This window comes from Melitaea cinxia, chromosome 19, assembly GCF_905220565.1.
Source record: "Melitaea cinxia chromosome 19, ilMelCinx1.1, whole genome shotgun sequence".
Classification (NCBI taxonomy): Eukaryota; Metazoa; Arthropoda; class Insecta; order Lepidoptera; family Nymphalidae; genus Melitaea; species Melitaea cinxia.
In genome coordinates, this window is record NC_059412.1 from 3,210,446 (window position 1) to 3,225,880 (window position 15,435).

General features: G+C 38.5%; 1 long non-coding RNA gene across 1 annotated transcript; it reads left to right on the forward strand.

The window, feature by feature from the left end:
- The first annotated feature begins 13,523 nt into the window (after positions 1–13,523).
- LOC123662883 lies at positions 13,524–14,215 on the forward strand. Its single transcript, XR_006744560.1, has 3 exons — positions 13,524–13,609; positions 13,698–13,751; positions 14,187–14,215. It is a non-coding gene; the product is annotated as an uncharacterized LOC123662883 (long non-coding RNA).
- The last annotated feature ends 1,220 nt before the right edge of the window (positions 14,216–15,435 follow it).

A 15,435-nucleotide genomic window follows, 5' to 3' on the forward strand; every position in this document is an offset into this window, starting at 1 on the left:
TTCCTTATCAAAAACTTTAATATGAACTTAGTAAGTATACATATAGTTGAATGATTTATTAATCACAGTTAAATCGTTTAAAACTTCAGTGATTTACTGTCTTCCATTTACTCGAGGTTCAACAACTTCACTTTCTTGATCTTCATCTACAGCTTTCCATTGCCCTTCTACTTTTTTAAAATGGACTATGTTCTGTAAAATTAGTCCAGTTTCTTCATTCCTGATTGTTATATCTCCGTTCTTTGTATTTTCCATAACATGTGGTATTGGATTATAATTCAAAATAAGCTTATTTGTTTTGTTAATTTCTTTTACGTACATCTTGTCTCCTACATTTAAATCTGGATCCCGAGCACTCCTCATCTTATCACCATTTTTTTCCTTTTTCTTTTTGTTCTTTGTCCTTATCCCTTATCTTTGTGTCATCAACTTTATTACTTATGTCTTGAATAGTTGGAATCTTATCTCTGTTTAGTCTTTTGAAGAATAATTCACAATAATAGAATAGTCACAGAATGAGGTGTCGAATTACACATCATGAGGTATTATTCACTTATACATTCTTGGAGGTCTTTTCTTTTTGAGTTTTTCAAACTGGGTTTTTTAGTATGTCATGATTTTGCCTTTCTACCTCACTCACCATTTTTCTGAGGCCAGTAGGGAATTGTATTAAATAACAGTATGTTACAATCTTTGCAAAATGTTTTGAAGTCGTCACTAACAAACTGTCGTCCATTGTCAGCTGTAAATGATGAAAGCCTAATCGGCTAAATATTTCTTTTAATAGTCTAATAGTAACAGTGCTGGTAATAATTTTAATGATTTTCACCTGTTTATGACTGCTAAAATAATCCACTACCACAAAAAGATAGTCACCGCTTGCCGTGCCCATCACAGCTCACATATTCTAGATGATAGAGATCACATATTTTAAGAGTCTGAGGAGTAATTTTTGAGTAATATCTCTAACTAGTTTTGCCCCGCGGCTTCACACGCGTTAATTTGAAGAAAGAATAGCAAATCAAATTAAATCATAATAGCTTTATTTAAAGGCTTCGAAAGCACTTTCGTATCGTCATTTCAGAAATTAAATTTTTATGTGATTATCATTTCTAATAGTACAACTACCACCGATTTATTTAAATTATATAATAATCTCATTTTTCTTTAATCTCAACAATATACAAGTAATTTATAAGTATGTGTGACCGAGCTTAGCTCGGTATTTTTTTTTTAGTAAATCGTGTTTTTTAGAAATCATATTTAATTACGAATTACATTATGATAAAATATGAATAATATTTTTCGATCTTAACGACATAATAATAAAAAATATTAAGTGGATGTTTAAATAAATAATTGTGTTTGCTCGCAAACGAAAAAAACCGACTTCAATTACATCGACGAGTAAAACAACGTACGTAGATCGACGAAAAAATAGTCAAGTAACTACGCGTTATCAAAGATTACTCAAAAAGTGGTTATCAGATCTCGATAAAATTTATATGTGACCACATGATAAACATCAGCTTGCTCTAGCTCAGCATCTCTATCATCTATTTTGTAACAAGCTTTTTTTTTTAAATCAAGTACTCTTCCCGTATTTAAAGAGGATTAATGTATTCTGAGAGACAACAATAGAATGACTTTCAGCATTTTGCAATATTACGTAGAAAATGTCTTTTATAATAATGCAAAAATATCAAGTTTTATTTTTTTTATTTTTTTACAAATGTTACAATTCTATAACACTGGAAACATTAGACAAGTATAAATAATCGGGAAATAATCGAATAATGGAATATTAATTTCATAGTTATTTGCTTTGTGTTTGTGTCTATAGTCATTGTTGTTGTTATTTACTTATTTCATTTATAGTTCTATCAAATTGTTACACTTACATAATTACTTTTTATTACTTATTTATTTTGTTGCTCGCAGTGTCATTTGCATAAAATTTAATTATTATATTTACAGGTACTAAAGTAGTACCTAATTGTTATATTACAAAAGTTTAGAACCTCTGTGTATTCCACAATTATTAATTTTTGTGTGTTAGAACATACTGCTCGCAGAGCTGTCGTGCGATCAACACAGACGACAGACAACAGAGATGAACAGCTGTGCAAAATACAGTCTCTCCTTAAGTCTACTTTAGTCATTTTTAAATTTTTAAATGGGCTGTGCCCATTACCAAGCGGTGCAAGCAAGCACCCAAGGTACTTCCGGCAGTTCGCGACGCTTCATAGGTGCAGGTGGATTTGGCAAACCAACCAATTTACAACCCTTACAACTCTTCACTTAGGTCTCTGCGTCCTTATATTCTCATTTTTTGCACGTCATTACTAATTGGTCTCACCATCTTACTTCTCTTGATTTATATCCCAGAATACCCAGACGCAATTTTGTCGGGTACATGTAAGAGTACCCAACAAATGCTTGTACAGATATCTTAGGAAAGCTTTCTGTAGTTTTTCCAACATGAACGCATATGTACTCTCGTGTGAATTCTAGACACAAGCACTTGCCTCTAATTTTGCTCGGACTACAGTACCAATGATGTGAGTGATGTGCTCATGAAACGTAGGCCGTCGGTCGAATAAAACACCCAGATCCTTCGACTTGTCTGGTCTCGCTGTGGTGTCCTTGTCGAGTTTATAGTCAAATTTATTTGGGCATCGCTGTTACCACTTGCAGACCAATTAAGCGAAGTAGTTGTTGCTCTAAGTCCGACAACTTCGCTAAATTTGCCGGTCAACCGGTGCCAACTACAGACCTATGCAGGCGAGCAGCATTTTTTTGGTGTTATACTTGAAGTCGCTCCAAGCCTTAAATCAAATAAAGCAAAGATTTTATGCAGTAAACATAGAATTTCACAGCCCACAACACAACCAAATATTAACAGAAATAGGTTAGCTTAAGCATAACTAAAAGTTTTAACTAATTACTAGGTAATTTACCTTCTTCCATTTATCCAATGTTTTGGAATTGCCAGTGCCATCGCTGTTTAGTTATTGGACTAGTTCTTCCCAAGCCCTTAAATTATTTATTCGGTCCCCTTGCATTGGTGCATGGTTTGCTTAGATCTTCCATGTCTAAAAAGTAAAAATAATAACACTTACGAGTTCACAGGAACTTCAATTCACAAACACAGGTACTCCCGAAGCAACCGTGCCCCGAGAGAACCTGCGTGGCGCGGAAGGTTAGGACGCCATGTCGTCTATCCAACCACTGCCGAAGAACCGGCCGAACCGCGTCGATCGTCCGGTGCCCTGCACTCGGACGCGATCGCGGCATCCCGCTCTCGCCTAAAGTGTAGTTCCTGACGTGGTGCTGGACTGAGGTTCCCGGACGCCTGAGTCCGACGCCGCAGGTATGACGACGCCAGAGCGACCGCGTCCAGGTCCCCAGGACCGGACTCCAGCCAGTACGCACGCTGCCTCGCCCGAGATCTTACGGTACCCGCGTACGACCCTGATCACTATCACCCTCTGCGCGCGCCGCAGCAGGCGATGTTTACGCGGTCCAGACGGGGGCACCGTACATCGCCATCGCTCTCACGACGCCTGTGTAGAGCCGGCGGCAGCTCACACCGGGACCGCCGATATTCGGCAAAAGCCATGAGAGCGAGGCACCTTCAGCAAGCGCGGGACGAGCCGCGCGAAGTGCGTCCGGAACTTTCACCGGCCGTCGAGCACGAGACCCAGGTACGTCATTGTGCCCGACAGGCCGATGCGAGTGCCTCCCACGATAAGATGGGCGTCGTGGGGAGGCGCCCTCCTCGGGCCTTGGAAGACGATCCCTTCCGCCTTGTCCAGCGCAACGATGAGGTCGAGACGCCGGATTCGCGCCACGACCTGCGCGACGCCAGCAGTCGCCAGCACTGCCGCCTCCCAATACGTCGGTCGGCGGGCCAGCACCAGCGTGTCTACGGCGTAGCAGACGACGCTGACGCCGCGCAGCAGCGAGCCACGCAACACCCAGTCGTACCCGATGTTCCACAGGAGTGGACCGAGCATCGAACCCTGCGGAACACTGCACACGACTTCCTTCCTTACGAGACGACCATCCCCTTCGGGGAAGACCACCCACCTGTCGGAGAGATAGGCACCGACCACGCGACGCAAGTAGGTCGGCACCCCGTGGTAGCGGAGTGCTTCCCTGATGCAGCCTCAGGGCAACGTGTTGAAAGCGTTGGCGATGTCAATAGACACCACCACGACGACGTCACCCTGGGCCACCGCTTCCTGCACCTGGGCTCGGACGCACAGCACGGCATCCACGGTAGAACGGCCACTGCGTAAGCCGAACTGCACGTCCGAGAGGTCGGGTCCTCGACGCCCGAGGTGCGCCACCAGACGCGCGGCCACGATGCGCTCGAAGAGCTTGGCGAGCTCGTCGAGGAGGACGATGGGGCGGCACGCCGACGGTGACTCCGCCGGCCGGCCTTCCTTCCTGAGGAGGACTAACCTGCCTGTCTTCCACCGCTGTGGAATTATGGCTTGAGCCAGACAGGCAGAAAATAGTCCTCGGACTCGCGGCGCCAGGTGGTTCAGCGCCACCGCCCACGTCCTCTCCGGAATCCCGTCCGGGCCTGGAGCGACGTTCTTTCGTCGAAGCCGCGCGACTGCTTCGTCGAGTTCGGACTCTCCGACATCACATTCATCTTCTCCTCGCGGTGCCATCGACGGCGGCTCGTGCTCGGCCGGCGCCGTCGGGAACAGGGCCGCGACCATCTCACGGACCACTTCGGCGTCCAGGGTCTCCGTGAGTGGAGGAGCCCAGGGACGGACCTTGTTGCGTACCCGCTTGTAGGGCATCCCCCACGGGTCGCTGTTCAGTCCGTCCAGCATTTCCTCCCTGGCCGCGGCCTGCGACTCGCCGATGGCACGACGGAGGCTGGCTTTGGCTGACGTGTAGAGGGTGTAAAGCCGCTCGCCCTCCTCCTCGTGCCGTGTCCTGTCCTGCGAAGCGGGGGGCGTTCTGAAGATGCGCCTCCTGCAGCGCGTGTACTGGCGTCGGGCGACCACGCACTCATCATCACATACCTAAAAAAAAAGGGGTGCAGGGGCCTCCTGGTCTTCGTTCGTATCTGTTGCCACAGGAACTGAGGTCGTGGAGACGTTTGCCACAGCCCTGTTCTGTATATTTTTGTTTCTGCGTTATCTTCTCTGCCTTAAAACGTCGACATTTGACACACTTTCGAAGTTCTCTTTTTACGATTCTAAGCCCACTGATAACCCAATAGTTTTCTCGTATATAAGACAAAGTCAGGCTTGGTCTACCGTGAAGCGTGGTGCAATGAGCGTTTCATATAATAAGCTTAGTGAGTTTGCCATGACTGGGTAGTTACGAGGTGTTTAGCTCAGTGACTAAGATAGGAATTATTTAATCTCTCTAAGCAACCCATCACCGGGGTCTAGATACGGCAGTAAGCTTAGCAGTTTACTAGATTACCTGTATTATTATGCAATGGTTCTGTTCCTTGTTTGCTGCTATAGCAAATTGTAATTGTGAATAATAAGATTTGATTATGTCTATAAGTACAGTAGGAAAGTTATACCATATCAGGGTAAAGATCATCAGTTCATGCTGCACAGAACCAAATGCGTTTGCAAGGTCTATCCAGCAGACTGTTATTTGCATAGATATAGAATGTTTCGCTACGCAAAAATATAAACTGAGTCAATTAAAAATAGAAACCAAAAAAATAATATCTATGGATCGATACTACTATGTGAATACATTATGAATCACGATTTAGAGTTCAATCTTGTACTTGAAGTATGTAGTTTAGAATAAGTACCGAATGTGAATAAACCAACCAACGAACCTGTTCAATTTGTATTTGGATAGTTCAAGTTATTAATCTATACTAAATTTATAAAATTGTAATTTTGTCTGTTTGTTCGCGCATCATTCGAAGTCTCTTAGAAGGAGAGTAGAGGAATTTTTTGTAAAAAACTGATTTACATATATTTAGACAAAGAACATGTTTTTCAGGAAGTAGACTTTTGTGAGGTTTTCAGATGAGATATTACTTCAGATACTGAAGAACAACAAGTGATGTGATAAATTTAATTCTTGTTGCAATTCTCGAAGTTTTGATTGAGCTTGATTAGAATGATTAAAGTGTGTCACAATTCGTCTCGCTTTTAAAAGAATTTTTGTCATGGTATCTTGTTTCAAAGCGGCGTTGATAGCTAGTTGAAGAGTATGAATGAAATAAGAAACTCCCTTAAAAATGGAATCGTCAATTGCCTTCGTCACATTTCTGCCGTTATCTCGTACAATGGCGAGAATTTTGGTCGAATCTATATTCCACAAAGTTGGAATTTCTTCGAAGCAGTTGTTAATATTATTGGCGGTGTGTGTTTCAGGAAAATATTTCATTTGCAATACTGCTTGATGATACTTGAAACTATCGTCCAACCAGTGAGCTGTAAAACTCAAAAAACTTTCTTTGTTGTTTATGTTTGTCCACATGTCAGTAGTAACTGAAATTGCAGTTGCACTAGTCACTCCTCTCAGTATTTCAGATCTTGTGTTTTCGTAAAGTTGAGGAATAATGTTTTCTGTAAAATACTTTCTGCCTGGTATATATTTAGGTTTAACTTTACGCATCAAATTTTTAAAACCAATATTTTCTACAGTTGATAACGGTTGGTTATCAAGTGCAATCATTTCACCAATTACAATATTAATGTTTCTCGACCTTGAATCTTCACGAGACCATTGTAGTATATTAGAAAAACTATCTTCAATACTTTGTTGGCTTTTCTGTGGCAAACTAACCTCCGATGACATTGAAGTTGATGCAGTACTTGTAGGTATTTCTTTGGCTTGGGTTTGCGACTCGCAGGAATACTCTGTACCTACACTTTTGATCATAGAACCTAGTTGAGGTACCAGCGTTGGATGTCGGTATTTTATATGGTTATACATGCTTGAAGTGTTTGCCGCTTTCCCTTGCCCACCACGAGAAATAATTGTTTGACATTGGTTACACTTAATTTTACGAAAATCATTGTTCACCTCGTCACAAAACATCCATATGCGGGATTTGCGTTTGGACATGTTGAATTTCGATTTCTTTTTCTTCAATGAGCAACAACAATATTCACGCAATAGTATATTCACATTATTCACAAAACACGTTATTTTTTACACTAAACAGCACTATGACCCGCACGTAAGCAAAGATGAGCTTATTTTATTAGCGAACTTATAAGCGACTTTAGCGAAGTAAACAAAACACGCAATAACAGGTTTCGAACTGCTCGCGGGCGGCGGTTGCAACTAGCGCGCGAAAAAGCTGAGAATGAAGTCGTACGGAAATCCCCGAAACCGAGATCGGCCTAGCCGACTAGTCGGCCTCTTTACAGCCGACTAGTCGGCTAGTCGCTCAAAGTGGTAGTCGGCACATCTCTAATATTAAGAGCATCATTTCACCTGATAACTAAAATAAAAACATGTTAATAAGCAAAAATATTGACTTTTTTCAGGGAGTGGGTCAATTTGAGGAAGCCTTGGAGCTGCATATACAAACTGGCACATTGCCAGTGGTGAAGCCACCTCGACCTGTCCCTCAGGCTCTAAGATCTCGTTTAGAAGACAACCTGAGAACTCTGGAAGATTACCAAATCATTAAAAAAGGTCATCCTAAAAAGTTTGTTAGTAATTTTGGTAATAATAGAAAAAAAAGATAATTCATTACGAATATGTTTAGATCCTAAAGACCTTGATAAAGTACATGTAAAAGAACATTATTTGACACCTACATATGAGGAAATTATTACAAAATCAGTCAGTGTTCTCAGTTTTAGACTTGTCCGATGGTTTTTATAATATAAAGATAAATGATTCCTCATCGAATTTATGCACTTTTAGTACACCTTTAGGAACATTTAAGTTTTTAAGATTACCATTCAGAGTATCAGTAGCACCGAAAGTTTTTCAACGCCATAGGAAAGCATTTGGTGATATGCCAGGTGTGATAGTTTATTATGATGATTTGTTAATTGCCTCTAAGTCAGAAGCAGAAAATGATGCCATTTTGGCTCAGGTTTTTGAACGTGCTAGAAAATGTAACGTAAACTTTAATAATAAAATTGTGTTTGTTCGCAAACGAAAAAAAACCGACTTCAATTACATCGAAGAGTAATACAACATAGATCGACGAAAAAATAGTCAAGTAACTACGCGTTATCAAAGATTACTCAAAAAGCAGTTATCAGATCTCGATAAAATTTGTATGTGACCACATGATAAACATCAGCTTTCGATTAAATCAAAAATTATCAAAATCGGTACACTCAATTAAAAGTTATTGCGGATTTTCGAGAGTTTCCCTCGATTTCTCTAGGATCCCATCATCAGATCCTGGTTTCCTTATCATGGTACCAAACTAGGGATATCCTCTTTCCAACAAAAAAAGAATTATCAAAATCGGTACATCTAGTAGAAAGTTATGCGGTATAATACAACGTAGGTCGACGAAAAAAGCGTCAAGTAAAAACACATTATTAGATATAACTCGAAAAGTAGTTGTTAGATCTCAAATAAATTTAAATGGGACCAATTGACACACACCACCTTTCGATTAAAACAAAATTTGTCGAAATCGGTCCACCCGTTCAAAAGTTCTGATGTAACATACATAAAAAAAATACAGTCGAATTGAGAACCTCCTCCTTTTTTGGAAGTCGGTTAAAAATAAATTTCAATATAAACTTAAAGAAGTAAAATATTTTGGACATGTGTTCTCTGAAGAAGGCATTAAACCTTAAATGCATCTTGTATCGATATTGATACATCGTATTCTAATCGTTACCGGTTTTTTATTTGAAGTACAGCATAGGCTGAATGTTTACACGTTTCTTTGCCTTATTGCCCATAAAAAAAAAAAAAACACAAAATGGATGGTAAGTCCTTCATTTACTTGAAAACATTTAAAATTGCATGATTTTTATGTGTTTACGTGAGCAAATATCGCATTTTATATTTGTATCAAAAACGATACAGCATGCATTTGATTTCCGCCTAAACCCAATTCAATTGTTTGTTCATAACGGTTTTGCTTATGATTTTGCTTGCTTTTAGATACACTAAACTATACGCTTACGTTGTTAAGATATAGCTGAATGCTTATTTTTGCTTTTCAGAGAAACAAATAGAGGATATGCTTAAGAGGTTGGAGAATGGTGACATTTCGGAAGATGGTTTAGAGTCAGATGGAGAAGATATTCCTTATTACCCATCTCTAGGATCCTTAGCAACTGAATTAGAGGACGATGAAGACGTTCTTACGGGACAGGACAATTTAGAAGATTTTCTGGACCCTCCATTGATTCAGGATGAGCAGCTTGTGTAAGGCGCACAGTCGTTGGAGCGAGTGGTAGCACAACCGACTGAATCTCTCATGAATATGAGGAATTTACTGTGGAGAAAACAGTCTTTTCTATTTGACGAGAATAACATCAAATTTGGTGGGTCTGAAGAGTTACCTTCATCTTTAATGGAACTGCAAAGTCCGTATCAGTTTTTTACCTACTTTTTCACGAATCCGTTTATGGAAAACATTGTTACTGAATCAGCACGCTATGCTATCCAGAAACAACCTGACAGTCCTGAAATATTCACAGTGGGTGAACTTCGCAAATAATTTGGTATTTTAATATTTATGTCTGTTTATCATTATCACACAAGCACAAGGTCGTATTGATCTAATAAATTTGGCTTCAGTCCCATCAAAGAGGCAATGCCAGTAAATAAATTTGAGAAAATGCGAAAGTTACTGCACTTCAATAATAATGATGATCATCTGCCAGTAGACCACGCGCAGCATGACAGGCTTCATAAGTTACGTCCAATAATCACCCATTTAAATGAAAAGTTCTCTAGCGTGACCACCGAGTAGCGATTATCCATAGATGAACAGATGTGCGCCACCAAAGTTGGGCATTTTCTTAAACAATATCTCCCCAAAAAACCCCACAAATGGGTTTTAAATTGTTTGTTTTATGCAATTTGGGCGGTTTTGCTTATAGATTCATAATCTACTCTGGGAAAGAAGCTAATGAAGGATCCTCAAACAATCAAAACCTGGGAGTTGTGGGACAAAAAGTTATGAATTTGCTGAGTGTGGTACCCAGGCAAAGAAATCATATTGTCTATTTTGACAATTACTACACATCTTTGCCATTGATGTTGTTTGCTAAGCAAGGTATACATTCTCTAGGCACTATTCAAAGAAACCGACTGGGAAAAACTTGCAAGTTACCAACTAAGCAGAATGTTATGAAGAGTTCAATTCCAAGAGGGTTTTATGAAGAGTATGTTATAAATTTTGAAGGCATTGACATGACAACAGTAAGTTGGAAGGACAATAAGCAAGTTGTGTTAGCGTCGACATACGTTGGAGCATGTCCCGTAGGGAATATCGAACGATTCGATAAAAAAGAAAAAAAGAGGATTCTTATCACGTGCCCAAAGCTAATCAGGGAATATAACATGCACATGGGTGGTGTAGACCTCATGGATTCCTATTTAGGAAGAAATAGGATTCGAATGAAGAGCAGAAAGTGGTACATGAGAATCTTCTATCACCTGCTTGATTTGACTGTAATAAATTCGTGGGTGTTATATAAAAAAGTTGAAGAAAAAAAAAGGAAACCACAAAAAAATCATGACCCTTGCAGACTTTCGATCAGAGTTGGCAGAAACTCTTTGCAAATATAGTCCCGCTAACAACAGAGGGCGCCCAAGCACCAGTGCAATTAGGGAAGATCAACCCCCACTTAAAATGCGAAAAGGGAAACCTTGCCAAGTTTTGCCACCCCTTGAAGTTAGACTCGACGAAATGGATCATAACATCATGAGAACAGAAACACGTGGTCGATGTATGATGCCATCATGTAATTTATTAAGTATAATTAAATGTTCTAAGTGCAATGTTCACTTATGTAGTAAGAAATCCAAGGATTGTTTCACCCATTTTCACAATTCTTCAACTTTGTAAAATCATGATTAATTTGTAAAGCTAACGCATACTGTATCAAAAACGATACAATAATATTTTTATAAAAAAAATAAATGTTTCCACTAATATAGATTTTTTATTTTATTTTTTTCAGTAAACGTTACGCCTTTATCGCCAAGTTGCACGAAACCTTCGCTAATTTTCCGTTAACTAAGTAGAAATTAATCTTAAGATTAGCTAATCTCAAGATTAAAGGCGACGGGCGAAAATGGGCCTGAACTTTACGGTCTGTTACATCATTGAAATATTTATGAATATTCGTTTCAAGTTTTTTCATTCCCAATGGCGAAACAATTCGTTATTTTACCATGGGATAGTAAAATGATTAATAAATTGAAACACTTTTGTTTTCCTGTGCCCTAGTATATTTTTCTGTCCTATAGACACTTCAAATGTTGCTAGCTGAGAAAAACGAATTATTGGATTACCGATTCGTTTTATTTGTCTTTAATTTTAAGGTTTTTTTTTTATGCACTTATGTTGCATAATAAGAGTATGCAATGCTATCATGATTTGCAATGGGTATAACGGTTTTATCAAAAAAAAAGAGATTCTAAGTATAAAAAAACGACTAACTTTATTTTTTAAGGTGGCAATCGAAGGCGTAAAAACATTAAGTCAGGTGTAAGTCAAGTGTCAAAGCCATTCACTCGTTTTGTTCTCAGCTTGCGGCAGTGAATATTTTTGTGTTTTGTGCATTTCGTTTGATCTTTTGGTTTTCTTTCACGACTTTCGCTACGTTTAACAACAACAGCACAACAACAACATAACGACGTTTTTTTACATATTAGTTGACAATTCTCGCAGAGCAAGGGACGCCACCCGAGCTTATTATTGTAATTGTGTTGTAAGGAGACGAACAGTAGGTTGCTGTTGCCATGTAATGTCCGTAATATGGTACCTAGGCTGGGCAAGACATCAAGAAAATCTAATACCACCTGCACAATTTTTAGATAACGTTCTAATAATTTATGATGATGAATAAATAAATGTTAAAATAATTAACCATTTTTTTTTTAACTCTCCCCTTTATTATTGACAAATGAAAAATAACAAACACATAGGTTCAATTGTAATAAACATGCTTTATCATTAAACCGTAGGTGTCCATAATCGTGTAATTGTACTTTAAATAACACAAGTGACTATAACGATTTGAGGTTATTTTTTTTACTAAACAAAGTCATCTTGTAACTTTTTTCTCCCATGAAAGATTTATGCAAAATGTTCTGTATTTGATAAAGGACTATAGTTTCTATAGAATAACACTAAAATCATCAATGTAACGTTCAGGCCCAACTTTCTATGGACGTTCGCCCGCCTCCTTTAAAGCTATTGTTCGTAATTATTTTCACATCTTTTAAATGATGATTAAGTGTTTCCTCATTAAAAAATATACTTAATCTGAAGACAGATTATTAAGGTTTAAAATTGTTCACCTTGAATGAAGTAAATGAACGATATTTTTTATTATCTGCGTTTTTGCTAATTTAAATTGGCGCCACTGAATACTAATATAATCAGAAAAATGAGTTTTATGTCACAGAGCTTAAAAGCTAATTTTCAATTAATACGTAGTTGTCTCCGCGTGTGTCTGAAAAAAGTCAAATAACAGAAACAGAACTGTCGAAGTAGAAAAAAAGGTATTTTCTTTTGGTAAATTAAACCGGTTTTTTTGAGTGTGGACTTCAAGGCATGTCAACATGTATAATTCTAATCAAACGAACGATAGAATTCCACGGAAAAGGGGCCCAAACTATACAGAGGCAGAAAAAGAAAATTTGATGTTTTTGGCTAAACGGTAAGTATACTATGCTTGGTTCCTTAGCAATAAGTTTTGCTTCACAGAATCCTTGTAATAGCTTATTTCAGGTACAATAACATCATTGAATCAAAAGCCACTGGCACAGCAATTTTCAAAAAAAAAGCAGACGCGTGAGCTCAATTAGTCAAGAGCTATAATGCTTCATCTACTACTGGTATAAGAACAACGGAGCAGCTGAAGCATTTGTACGAGAATATGAAGCAAAACGCTAGAAAAGCTCTGGCTACATCAAATGTAATTATTGTTACCTTAAAAATTTGCTGCTAGCCGATCTGATGTTACGGTGACTATCAACGAGCCTCGGTGCTTATGACGTCATCCCAGTTGGTCACTGTCGTTAGCCAATACGAAACTAGCTGTTTGACAGTTAATCGTTGAGCATTATGTCAAGTGATCTTCACTATGAACTGTCAGTTGAGATACGCAATAGGCCTGCTGGCCGTATCAAATTTGATATTACATACCTAATAATATATAGACTATATTACTTCAGGATAAAGTAGCTTTCTAATGGTGAAAGATTTATTAAAATCTGTTCAATAGTTTCATAGTTTACGAATTAAATACATACAATAACATACATACTATAAATACTCTATATTATTTGTATAAGGATTAAAATTTTAATGAAAATATTTTTATACATAGTAATTTGAAATTATATTTTTTAGAAAGCTGACTACCTGCATAAGCTAGAGGAAGAGAAAGCGAAAGCAGTTCTTGAATCTCTGGACAAATCAGACGTAGGTTTATTTGTTTAATAAATCTATACTTGATGAATTAATTGTTTATTCTAATATTATAAGTATTAATAACTTGTTTTTTTATTAGAAAGAAAACATATCGGATTTGGAAACACTGAAGTTCCTGGATAAAGCTGACAAAGTTTGTATTATTCATATATTTAATAGCTAGTATTATATAATAACTACGATGCGTTGCCAAACGGTTACAGCACTGGTTTGTGGCTGTTGCGGGTTCGATCCCTGCACATGATAAACATTTGTGTTGGCCATACAGACGTTTGCCGTGGTCTGGGTGTTTGTGCAGTCCTTGAGGGTCTCCTCACCATGCCTCGGAGAGAATGTTAAGCTGTCTGTCCCGATTGTTATCATATACACCTGATAGCAATCATTACTCATGGTAGGGAATATATCTGCCAACCCGCATTGGAGCCGCATGGTCGATTAGGCCCTGATGCTTCTCCTACACGGAGAAAGTGGCCTATGCCCAGCAGTGGAATATTACAGGCTTAAGCGTATATAATAACTATTTAGTCCTCATGTTATATTTTATTTCAATAAAATTAATGACTTTCAGATTGCACGTAAAAAAACTGGTGGAGGGTGCTTCATCCCCAATCTCCACAACAAAGATTTAAAAGTTTTGGAACTAATAAAGGATCAGGTGGAACCTCTTCACAGCCCTTTCGATTCTGCAGCATCATATTTTAAGGGTTATTATAAGATTATGAGTATGCAATCTGAAGATTCGACATTGAAATACCTAACTACAATTATTATATTATTATTCAGATGACTTTACACCCGAGAAATCTGTCGAGGAGAGGGCTAATAAAGCGGATGAGCCATTTCCAGTCCAAATCAGATAGTTGTTTGTGAAGTTATTGATGTTGACAACAATTTTAAGAAAGTAAATGAAAAACCAAAAGGTAACTTATTTTGACGTTTAATTATATGTATTATACATACTTAAAGTAACTCACTAAAAGTAATAATAATAATAATAAATAACTTTATTGCACACAGTAACATATAACAATTACATAAGTATAAAGCTTAAAGGGAAAAAAAAATTAATAATTACGTCGCATGCAACGGGCGGTCTTATCACTAGATAGTGATCTCTTCCAGACAACCCACCAGAAAGGAGCTTATTGAATTTAAGGGCTTGTGCAGCAAAAATTAGCAAAAATTCTTTTGCTTACCTCAGCGACGTGAGGACGCCACGAGAGAGAACTATCAACAATGACACCTAGATCCTTAACGACGTTGGAATAGCCTAAAATGGTCCCGTTGAATGTAACGTTCGGTATGTTACTAAAAGTAATTTTAGACAACTGCTTAGATGTCCCAATGATTGAGAGCTGTGACTTGCTGGCATTGACTGACAGACCAAAAGACTGACTCCAGTTTATAATAGTGTTCAGGTTAGCGTTTAATGTCTCTACGGCTTTTGCAATGTTCTCAACTGGCGTTGTCAAATAAATCTGCAGGTCATCAGCATAAAGGTGAAAGGAAACAGTAAGGAGTTCGGTGACAGTATTTATGAAGATAGAGAACAAAAGTGGGGAGAGCACACTACCTTGGGGAACACCAGCACTGAGACGGCAATATGAGGAATAACGATCTCCGACAGCGATACGCTGTTGACGTCCAAACAGATAGGAATGAAACCACTCTACAACATTGCTGGATATATTTATAGATTCTAGCACAGCTAAAAGGATGTCGTGATCAACGGTATTAAATGCGTTGCTAAAGTCTAGTAATGCCAATATGGTGACTTGTTTATTGTCCATTCCAAATCGAATGTCGTCAAATACCTT